Source organism: Triticum aestivum, chromosome 4D (assembly GCF_018294505.1).
Source record: "Triticum aestivum cultivar Chinese Spring chromosome 4D, IWGSC CS RefSeq v2.1, whole genome shotgun sequence".
NCBI classification, from domain to species: Eukaryota; Viridiplantae; Streptophyta; class Magnoliopsida; order Poales; family Poaceae; genus Triticum; species Triticum aestivum.
The window spans coordinates 18,560,604-18,572,675 of record NC_057805.1 but is presented as its reverse complement, the minus strand read 5'-3'; positions in this window follow the sequence as shown (position 1 = coordinate 18,572,675).

The window sequence follows — 12,072 nt, the reverse complement described above, 5'->3', positions numbered from 1 at the left end:
TGGAGGGGCGGCTAGAGGAGGGAGGAGCAGGGGGAGGGACGAGGGAGGAGGAGATGCATCTAGAGGAGGGAGGAGTGGGGCGGAGGAGGGGCAACTAGAGGAGGGAGGAGGAGGAGGAAGAGGAGAAGGAGGAGGCTTACCGAGGCCGGAGGATGGCGGCGACGCCGGCAGTAATGCGGTGACACCGGCGGCAATGCAGCGATGGGGGCGATGGCAGGAGGAGGATGACAACCATGACAGTGAGACAGGAGAGTGAGGAAACGGGCGGGCGCGCAGGGGGATAAGGCTGGATTAGCAGTAGCGCGGTTTAGAAGAAAACGCTACTACTAAACAACCTAGCAATAGCGTGTTTCGTTGGAAAGCGCTACTACTACACTTAGCCTGGCGACAACGGTGGGGTAATTTTAGTAGTAGCGCTCTTCACCCTGCCCGCGCTACTGCTATGTTCATAGCAGTAGCGCCTTCCGTTGCCCCACGCTACTGCTAAGTAGCAGTAGCTCCCCTTTTTACCCAACGCTATTACTAAAGTTCTGTGTATAAGGTTTTCCCTAGTAGTGCGTAGGTCTGTGGTAAACTACTCACTCATCATCGGTAGGGCGATAGGGTTGATGTAGAGGCCCTCCATGATCGAATCCCCCTCTGGCAGATCGCCCGAAAAGGTCCCAAGATGGGATCTCACGAGGTCCGAGGCTTACGGCGGTTGAAAAGTATTTTGGTGGATGCTTCTGGTGATTTGGGAATATTTGTGAATTTATAGAGCAAGAATTAGGGTTGGAGGACTCCCGAGGGGCCCACAAGCCAGGGGGCGCGCCCTGCAGGCTTGTGGCTTCCTCGTGAACCTTTTGCCCCATCTCCAAGTCCTACGGGTGTCTTTTGGTCCAAGTAAAATCATCACAAAAGTTGTATTCCGTTTGATATTCCTTTCTAAAAAAGCCAAAAACAAGGAAAAAACAACAACTGGCACTGGGCACTAGGTCAATAGGTTAGTCCCAAAAATGATATAAAATAATATATTAATGCATATAAAACATCCAAAACAGATAATATAATAGCATGGAACAATAAAGAATTATAGATACGTTGGAGATGTATCAAGCATCCCCAAGCTTAATTCCTACTCATCCTCGAGTAGGTAAATGAAAAAAAACAGAATTTTTGATCTGGAATGCTACCTAACATATTTATCAATGTAATCTTGTTTATTATGGCATGAATGTTCATATCCATAAGATTCAAAACAAAAGTTTAATATTGACATAAAAACAATAATACTTCAAGCATACTAATAAAGCAATCATGTCTTCTCAAAATAACATGGCCAAAGAAAGTTATAACTACAAAATCATATGGTCTGGCTATGCTTCATCTTCATCGCACAAAGTATTTCATCATGCACAACCCCGGTGTTAGTGATGTCTGCTAGAACTATGTCGGTATTTCCCCAAAGAGGAAGGGATGATGTAGCACAATGATGGTAGGTATTTCCCTCAGTGATGAGACCAAGGTTATCGAACCAGTAGGAGAACCAAGCAACACTACGTAAACAGCACCTGCACACAAATAACAAATATTCGCAACCCGACGTGTAAAAGGGGTTGTCAATCCCATTCGGGTAGCGGTGCCAGAGATGGCAACAGACGTGAAAGAGTTGAAAATATTGATAGATCGAACGCCAGATAAAATAAATTGCAGCAAGGTATTTTTGTATTTTTGGTTTAATAGATCTGAAAATAAAAGGCAAATAAAATAGATCGCAAAGGCAAATAATATGAGAAAGAGACCTGGGGGCCGTAGGTTTCACTAGTGGCTTCTCTCGAGAAAAATAGCAAACGGTGGGTAAACAAATTACTGTTGGGCAATTGATAAAACTTTGAATAATCATGATGATATCCACGCAATGATCATTATATAGGCATCACGTCCAAGATTAGTAGACCGACTACTTCCTGCATCTACTACTATTACTCCACACATCGACCGCTATCCAGCATGCACCTAGTGTATTAAGTTCATGGAGAAACGGAGTAATGCAATACGAATGATGACATGATGTAGACAAGATCTATTTATGTAGAAATAGACCCCATCGTTTTATCCTTAGTAGCAACGATACATACGTGTCGGTTCCCCTTCTATCACTGGGATCAAGCACCGTAAGATTGAACCCACTACAAAGCACATCTTTCCATTGCAAGACAAATAGATCAAGTTGGCCAAACAAAACCCAAATATCGGAGAAGAAATACGAGGCTATAAGCAATCATGCATATAAGAGATCAAAGAAGATGAAATAACTTTCATGGATAAAAAGATAGATCTGATCATAAACTCAAAGTTCATCCGATCCCAACAAACACACCGCAAAAAGAGTTACATCATATGGATCTCCAAGAGACCATTGTATTGAGAATCAAACGAGAGAGAGGAAGCCATCTAGATACTAACTACAGACCCATAGGTCTACAAAGAACTACTCAGGCATCATCAGAGAGGCACCAATGGAAGTGGTGAACCCCTCCGTGATGGTGTCTAGATTGGATATGGTGGTTCTGGACTCTGCGGAAAACTAAAAAGCAAAGACTCATATCATACAAGACGCTCCAAGCAAAACACATATCATGTGGTGAATAAGAATATAGCCTCAAGTAAATTTACCGATGGATTGAAGACGAAAGAGGGGAGGCCATCCGGGGCATCCCCAAGCTTAGATGCTTCGTTGCCCTGAATATTACCTTGGGTTGCCTTGGGCATCCCCAAGCTTAGGCTCTTGACACTCCTTATTCCGTTGTCCATCAAATCTTTAACCAAAACTTGAAAACTTCACAAAACAAAACTCAACAGAAAACTCATAAGCTCCGTTAGTATAAGAAAAGCAAATCACCACTTAGGTACTGTTGTGAACTCATTCTAAATTTAATATGGTGTTATATCTACTGTACTCCAACTTCTCCATGGTTCATACCCCCCGATACTACCCATAGATTCATCAAAATAAGCAAAGAACACAATAAAAACAGAATCTGTCTAAAACAGAACAGTCTGTAGTAACCAGGAAACTTCTTATACTTATGTAACTCCAAAAATTCTGAAAAATTAGGAAAACATAGGAAATTTGTATATAAATCTTGTGTCAAATTTTAGAACCATATCACGTTCCTGTGAATTAACAAAATTATTTTACTGGACGCAAAAGTTTCTGTTTTTCAGCAAAATCAAATCAACTATCTTCCAAATCATCCCAAAGGTCCTACTTGGCACAAACACTAATTTAAAACATGAAAACACATCTAAACAGAGGCTAGATGATATATTTATTGAAGAACAACAAGGAAAAATATTGGGTTGTCTCCCAACAGGCGCTTTTCTCTAAAGCCTTTTTAGCTAGGCATTGGGATTTCGATGATGCTCACATGAAAGACAAGAATTGAAGCACAAAGAGAGCATCATATAGCATGTGAAAAACAAGTTTAAGTCTAACATACTTCCTATGCATAGGCATTTTATAAGCAAACAAATTATCATGGCAAGCAAAAACTAGCATATTCAAGGAAGAAGAAAGAAACAATAGCAATCTCAACATAACGGGAGGTAATTTAGTAACATAAAAATTTCTACAACCATGTTTTCCTCTCTCATAATAATTATATGTGGGATCGTATTCAAATTCAACAATATAGCTATCACTTAACATATTCTCTACATGATCCACATGCATGCAAAGTTGACACTCTTCCAAAATAGTGGGATTATCATCTAATAAAGTCATGACCTCTCCAAACCCACTTTCACCAAAAAATTCACAAGATTGAACACCCTCCAAATACGAGGGATTATTTTTACCTAAAGTTGACGCTCTTCCAAACCCACTTTCAGTATTATTGCAAGCATTATTATCACTAACATATTCATCATGAGGCTTAAATAAATTTTCAAAATCATAAGAAGAATCGCCCCAATCATGATCATTGCAATAAATAGTGGTCATAGAAAAATTAGCAGCCCCAAGCTTGGGGTTTTGCATATCATTAACACAATTGACCTTAATAGAATTTATGATAACATCATTACCATCATGCTTTTTATTCAAGGGGCTATCGTGAATCACTTTATAAATTTCTTCTTTTAACACCTCATCACAAATTTCAGATTCACGAATTTCAAGCAAAATTTTATAAAGATAATCTAGTGCACTCAACTCACTAGCAATTGGTTCATCATATTTGGATCTTATAAAAAGATTAGCAAGTGGATGAGGGTCCATAAATCTATTTTCTTGTGAATTGCAATAAACACAATTATGCAAAGCAAACGAGCAAACAAACCAAGTAAGACATAAAGGAAAATGGAAAGAAGGCGAATAAAAGGGCAAATATTTTTGTGTTTTTCTGAAACGTTTTAGAAGTGGGAGAGAGGAAAACGAGAGGCAAATGGCAAATAATGTAATGCAAGAGATGAGAGTTTATTATAGGTACTTGGTAGGCTTGATGTAGAACCTCCCCAGCAACGGCGCCAGAAATTCTTCCTGCTACTTCTTGAGCTTGTGTTGGTTTTTCCCTTGAAGAGGAAAGGGTGATGCAGCAAAGTAGAGATAAGTATTTCCCTCAGTTTGAGAACCAAGGTATCAATCCAGTAGGAGGTACAAGCAAGTCTCCAATCTATGCAGCTGCACAAACAATCAAACAGTTGCACCCAACATGATAAAGGGGTAGTCAATCCCTTCACGATCACTTGCAAGGATGAGATCTGATAGAGATATATAGATATAAAAGATTACTAAAACGTAAAACAAAATAAAAGTAAATAAAAGTCAGCGAGGTATTTTTGGGTTTTTGGTTTATAGATCTGAAAATATATGATGGAAAATAGACCCGGGGCCATAGGTTTCACTAGAGGCTTCTCTCTTGAAGAAAGCATACGGTGGGTAAACAAATTACTGTTGAGCAATTGATAGAAAAGCGCAAAGTTATGACGATATCTAAGGCAATGATCATGAATATAGGCATCACGTCCGTGATAAGTAGACCGACTCCTGCCTGCATCTACTACTATTACTCCACACGTCGACCGCTATCCAGCATGCATCTAGAGTATTAAGTTCATAAGAACGGAGTAACGCTTTAAGTAAGATGACATGATGTAGAGGGATAAACTCAAGCAATATGATGTAAACCCCATCTTTTTATCCTTGACGGCAACAACACAATACGTGCCTCGCTACCCCTAGTATGTCACTGGGTGAGGACACCGCAAGATTGAAACCAAAACTAAGCACCTCTCCCATTGCAAGGAAAACCGATCTAGTTGGCCAAACCAAATCGATAGTTCGAAGAGAAATACAAAGAAATCAAATCATGCATATAAGAATTCAAAGGAGACTCAAATAATATTCATAGATAATCTGATCATAAATCCACAATTCACCAAATCTCAACAAACACACCGCAAAAAGGTATTACATCGGATAGAACTCCAAGAACATCGAGGAGAACTTTGTATTGAAGATTGAAGAGAGAGAAGAAGCCATCTAGCTACTAGATATGGACCCGTAGGTCTATGGTAAACTACTCACGCATCATCGGTAGGGCGATAGGGTTGATATAGAGGCCCTTCGTGATCGAATCCCCCTCCGGTAGATCGCCGAAAAAGGTCCCAAGATGGGATCTCACAAGGTCAGAGGCTTGCAGCGGCGGAAAAATATTTTGGTGGACGCTTCTGGTGATTTGGGAATATTTGTGAATTTATAGAGCAAGAATTAGGGTTGGAGGACTCCCGAGGGGCCCACGAGCCAGGGGGCGCGCCCTATAGGCTTGTGGCCTCCTCGGGAACCTTCTAGCCCCCTCTCCAAGTCCTACGGGTGTCTTCTGGTCCAAGAAAATCATCGCGAAAGTTTTATACCGTTTGGACTCCGTTTGATATTCCTTTCTAAAAAAGTCAAAAACAAGGAAAAACAACAACTGGCACTGGGCACTAGGTCAATAGGTTAGTCCCAAAAAATGATATAAAATAATATATTAATGCATATAAAACATCCAAAACAGATAATATAATAGCATGGAACAATCAAAAACTATAGATACGTTGGAGACATATCAACGACCATATCACCAATAACGTGACAGCTACTCTGATGAACTGTGCGTGCGATAGGCCATCAATCAATGAGAATAGCCAGTGCTTCGCCCGAGGGTCCGTACTGAAAACAAGATGTTGCACTTGATCATCATCCACTAAGCCCATGTGCACCTGGCTACCGTACATTGTGGAAGCGAATAACTTCACGACTCTTGGCTGCCACACAACCCGCATGAACTAGTATTTGACATATGATGGTGAGCTCTGACATCTTCTATTGGGATGGAATGCTTGGACAATCGCTAGAGAAAGATTCTGATCTTGGCAGGCATGTGAATTTTCCAGAGCATCTTCCAAGACTTTTCCTCATTGTTTGTGCTTGAAGGTGCGGCGGTACCTTCTAACCACACTTCCCTTCTCTGTTTGGTGGACACAAGCATTCGATATGCTAATCTTATAGAGAATACACCACTCCTTTCAAAGTTCGGAGCCCAAAAGTCATCGGTATCCCTGGTACATAAAGGTATTCCTAAGATAATCGGCACATCCATTGGCATGAAAACTTGTTGCACATGTTGCCTATCCCGCACAGCCGAAGTGGCGTCAAAGAGTTCGGCTACAAGAACCAGCGGGTTCGGAACAGACACCCATATGGCCTCAACATCTCATCATGCGGGAGCCAATTTTCCTCCCATATGTTTGTTGTTGAACCATTGCCAATTCTTTTAATTAAACCTTGCTTCAAAACATCTCTACCTTCGATGATGGATCTCCAAATTTTACTAGGATGATTGCCTAGGCTTGCATGCAAAATAGACGAGTCTGGATAGTAGATGCTCCTAAGAACCCGAGCACTCAAACTTTCAGGTTGCTGCAATAGACGCCATGCTTGCCTAGTGAGCAAAGACAAGTTAAATAACTCACAATCTTTAAAGTCCAGGCCACCCATACCTTTTGGTCGTGTCATAACTTTCCATGAGATCCAATGCGGTTTATGGTGGCCCTCTTTGCTACCCCACCAAATTTTCCGTATCATCATGTTAAGGTTTTCGCATAATCCTCTTGGTAGCTTGAAGCATGGCATAGAGTACACTTGAATAGCGAGAGCCACAGCTTTCACCAGGACTTCTTTTCCTGCAGTTGACAAAGTATTCTCAATCCATCCTTGAATTCCGCTCCATAGTTGTGTAGATATCTCGCTTATAGCAAGAGATCCTTCTATCTCGGCTAAAGCTTTCTTCTTCCCTTGTTGTAGCTGGGCTGGACCATTTGTTCTTTTTTTTCGATCGCTCTACGCGATAGGTGGTTGTAGTCTTGCGCGGTGCGCGTACAGGTTTGGTCTTTTTTCATGCTTTCTTTTCCTTTATCTTTTTCTTAGCTTTTTATGTTTTTCTTATTCATTTCACCGGTATTCTTTGTTTCTTTCACGATGTGTACTATTTTCCTTTTTTATTTCTTTCTTCGTTTTTATTTGTTTCTTTCTCGGTTTTCACAGTTTTTTCTTTTCTTTCTTCGTTTTTTCGTGTTTCTTTTTTGGTTTTCATCGGTTTTTTTCTTTGTTTATTTCTCAGCTTTCTCTGTTTTCATTCTTTTGCATTGGTTTTCTTTTATTTTCATTCCATTTTCGTTTTCTTTGTTTTCCTTTTTTGTTTTATTGTATTTTTCTTCATTTTAGATACAAAATTAATTTTATAAAATATATGTTTTTGATGGATATTTTTATTTAATGTATCTTGTACATTTTTGAATGTTTGGACATATAAAACAGAAATAAAAAATAAAAGCAAAAAATCAAAACAAAAAACATGAAAAATAGAAAAAAAATCGATGCTAGTCAGTTCATGTTGCCTCATGAAAAAAGTTATTTATTTTTTAATTTTTTCTTTGTTAATCCTATCGTCACATTTAGTTCATGTTACCTCGATATGGCACAAAATGACGTCTCATGCGCTAGTTGGGGTGGCTAGCAGCTGCGCCTCCTAGTGAGGCGACCAGTGTTCGAACTCTCGGAGTCCCTTTTTCTTTTTTTCTTTTTTGTGTTCAACTGGCTCTGTATAAATGCCTCGCAGGCTGGCCCAAAAGCAGGCGGAGGATGTGCGACGTGAGCGACGCTAGCGTTAGCACTCGGGTCAAGCGAGACATAGTCGCGCCCTAGTTTGTCGCAATAAGCGATATTTCAGACATTCAGACTCAACCAGCTAGGTCTTCTGCCCACACCGGCCTTAGGAGCCGCCATTTTAGTAGCCACCACCTATCTTTTCGTTTTTGGATCTAGATTTGGCCCAGGAGGCCACGACTGTTGTGCCGCGATGCTCTTTTTTCCAGGGTAGGCCAAGAAGGACACGAGCTGCAACATTGTGGCGTTCCTCTTTTTCTTTTGCGTGCTAGGTAGAGATAGGATTCAACTGCAAGATGTGCAATGAGACCTCGTGTCTTTTTTATCATATGGAACTCTATGTCAGTAATGATGTTAGTGTGTCGTGGATTAGCGTGGCATGCTGCTCGAGGTGATCGTCAGTGCTATATTCGCCTACTGCGAGGCGGATATAGCGCTCGCCTCTAGTGATTCGGAGCACGTCATGGCCCACTAGTAGATGTGGTTGCCTATTTTCAAGCGGTGGCTTTATGAACTTTGTAGGTTGGTGTTGTAACCTTTCATCCAGTTTTGGGAAGGTTCCATCTGCTTTTTCTTTTCTTCTTTATGTCTTCTCCATTACCGGTTTTATCATTCTTTTGTGTTATTTTTTTACTTTTCTTTCACAATTTTCCCGTTTGTTTTTTATTTTTTTATTTTTTCAAGTACTTGTATAGACTTGGCCCTAGGCTTGGGCTTGTTCGCAACCATCTTTTTGGGCTGAGAAGGAGGAGGAACACTTGAGGAAGCAGCCCCTGACTCGGAAGTGCGATAACGCTTTGAACTAGTACGCCCGGGGTTGACACGACGGGCAGGTCGCTCCAAAGGACCATCACCTGGAGCCAAACACAAGAACACGAGAAACAACACAAGAGAAAGAGCAACAAAGATCAAGGTTTGGTAAGGAAAAAGAGGAAGTTGGCATCCAGCGGTAGTACCGCGCCAAGGCAGCGGTAGTACCGCCTATAGCCCTCAAGCGGTAGTACCGCTCCAGGAGAGCGGTAGTACCACTCTAGGCGGAGGGGGCGGCGGTTCCTTACTGCCGCGGCCAAATCCGGTACTGCCTGGATGCCAAATTCAAAAATTATCCTACCAAACATCAATCTAACTAGTCTAGAAGCCTTCTCCAACCTACTCAAGCCTTGATTTGGCCAAAAATCAAGAAATGCAACAACTATTGCCACTAAAGACTAGATCTGAAACCTAGACACAAGGAGAAGAGGAACGGGGGCAATACCGGCATACATGGCAAGAGGACGGGGTGGGGATCGATTCCACCGGAGGAAATGGAGAGGGACGGCCCGGAGACGGCGGCCCACCGGAGCCCTCCCATGGCTAGTGCATCGCTAGAGCACAAAGAGGACTGAGAGGGGCGAGTGAATGGGTATGGGGGAGAAAGAAACTCCCCTTGCCCAACATAACCCCCCCTAGTCCCGCACCGCAGCGGTTGTACCGCTCGGGGGCGGTAGTACCGCTTGATATAAGTCAGCGGTAGTACCGCACGCCCCCAGCGGTAGTACCGCCCAGCCAAGCATGCAAAGACTAAACAAAAAAATGGCTTAGCTCAAGCAAGAAAAAAAACGACGAGGAGAGGGAGAAAACACAAAGGTAGAACAACACCCACGAGAGGACAAGAAACAACAAAAAAACACACACAACTCTCAAAGAGAGGGCGGTGGCCGAGGCCACCTATGTTTGAGTCAAGTGGTATGGCACCGCGAAGATTTTAACCTTGGGCCCATGACCAAAACTCATCTTTGAAGCACAAGTACCATAAAAAATGGCTAATGTGAAAGACGTGATCAATTTATGCATAATGGGGGGAGGGAGAGTTCACTGAGAGAACAACACCCCCCCTATGTCCATGCCTACACCTAAACAAGACATCACGATAAGTAGGGTGGGGTGTGCAAAGGTTCAAGCCACATTGCTCAAATCAATGATATTTAGCTCATGCCTTAACTCGCGAAATCTTGCTTCATCTAAGGGCTTTGTGAAAATATCTGCAAGGTTATCATGAGTATTGACATAGTTGAGCTCGATCTCCCCTCTCCTAATGTGATCCCGGATGAAGTGATACTGGATCTCAATATGCTTCGTCTTGAAGTGTTGCACCGGGTTGAAGGAAATCTTGATGGCACTTTCATTGTCACACCAAAGAGGCACTTTCTCACAAATGACACCGTAATCCTTTAAAGTTTGCCTCATCCATAGAAGTTGAGCTCAACAACTACCGATGGCCACATACTCCGCTTCGGTGGACGAGAGAGACACACAACTTTGATTCTTAGAAGACCAACTCACCAAAGATCACCCAAGAAATTGGCACCCTCGGAAGTTGACTTCCTATCCACTTTGTCTCCCGCCCAATCCGAGTCCGAAAATCCCACAAGGTTGAAGTTAGCTCCTCTTGGGTACCATAAGCCAAAGTTTGGGGTATGAGCCAAATATCGAAAGATTCGCTTCACCGCCACATAGTGGCTTTCCTTAGGTGTGGCTTGAAACCGTGCACAAATTCCCACACTCAACATGATATCCGGTCTAGATGCACAAAGGTAAAGCAAGGAGCCAATCATGGAAAGGTATACCTTTTGATCCACCGCTTTACCATTGGGATCTATGTCAAGTTGGCATTTGACAGGCATTGGAGTGGAAGCCGGCTTGACATCACTTAACTTGAATCTCTTGAGCATGTCTTGAGTGTATTTGGCTTGGTTGATGAAGGTTCCTTCTCTTCTTTGTTTGATTTCGAACCCGGGAAAGAACTTCAACTCTCCCATCATGGATATCTTGAACTTCGAGGTCATGAGAGCGGCAAACTCCTCATTGAAAGCTTTGTTAGGAGAACCAAAGATAATATCATCAACATATAGTAGGCATACAAACAACTCCCCTTTGACCTTCTTAGTAAAAACAGTGGGGTCGATTTTCCCAATTTGAAACCCACGATCTTGCAGCAACTCGGTAAGGTGCTCATACAACGCACGTGGGGCTTGTTTAAGGCCATAGAGTGCCTTATCGAGTTGGTACACATGATTGGGGAACTCGAGATCCTCAAACCCCGGGGGTTGTTTGACATACACCAACTCATTAATAGGACCATTAAGAAAAGCACTCTTCACATCCATTTGTTGCAACTTGAAGTTATGATGAGAAGCATAAGCAATCAACAAACGAATAGATTCGAGGTGAGCAATGGGAGAAAAGGTTTCACCGTAGTCGATACCCTCGACTTGGGAGTAGCCTTGTGCTACCAAACGAGCCTTGTTGCAAACGATAATCCCATGAGCATCTTGCTTGTTCTTGAATATCCACTTGGTCCCAATAACATTATGGTTCTCCTTTGGCCTTGGCACTAATCTCCACACCTTGTTGTGCTCGAAGTTGTTGAGTTCTTCATGCATGGCATTAAGCTAATCCGGATCCTCGAGCTCCTCATAGACCTTTTGGGGTTCAATACAAGAAACAAACGCGTGATGCTCACAATAGTTTGCTAATTGTCTACAAGTGCTTACCCCCTTTCTTAAGCTTCCAAGCACATTCGTCATGAGATGATCTTTGGTAGTGAGCTTGGATGCAATTTTGGCAGCACGACACTCTAATTCCTCCTCAGGAGAGAGTTGAGGAGCAGTAACTTGATCATCTTGAGCATCGTCTTGAGCTTGTTCTTGATCTTGAGCTTGCTCTTGATCTTGAACTTGCTCGGTGGTGAGAACTTGACCTTGGGCATCACTTGGTGGTTCACCACCATCTTGAGGTTGATCTTGCCCTTGATCTTGTTCATTTTGTTGAGGGCCTTCACTTTGTTCTTCGGAAGCGTGTTGGTCTTGAGTCGGTGATGGTTCCACTTGAGTGGAACATTGTCC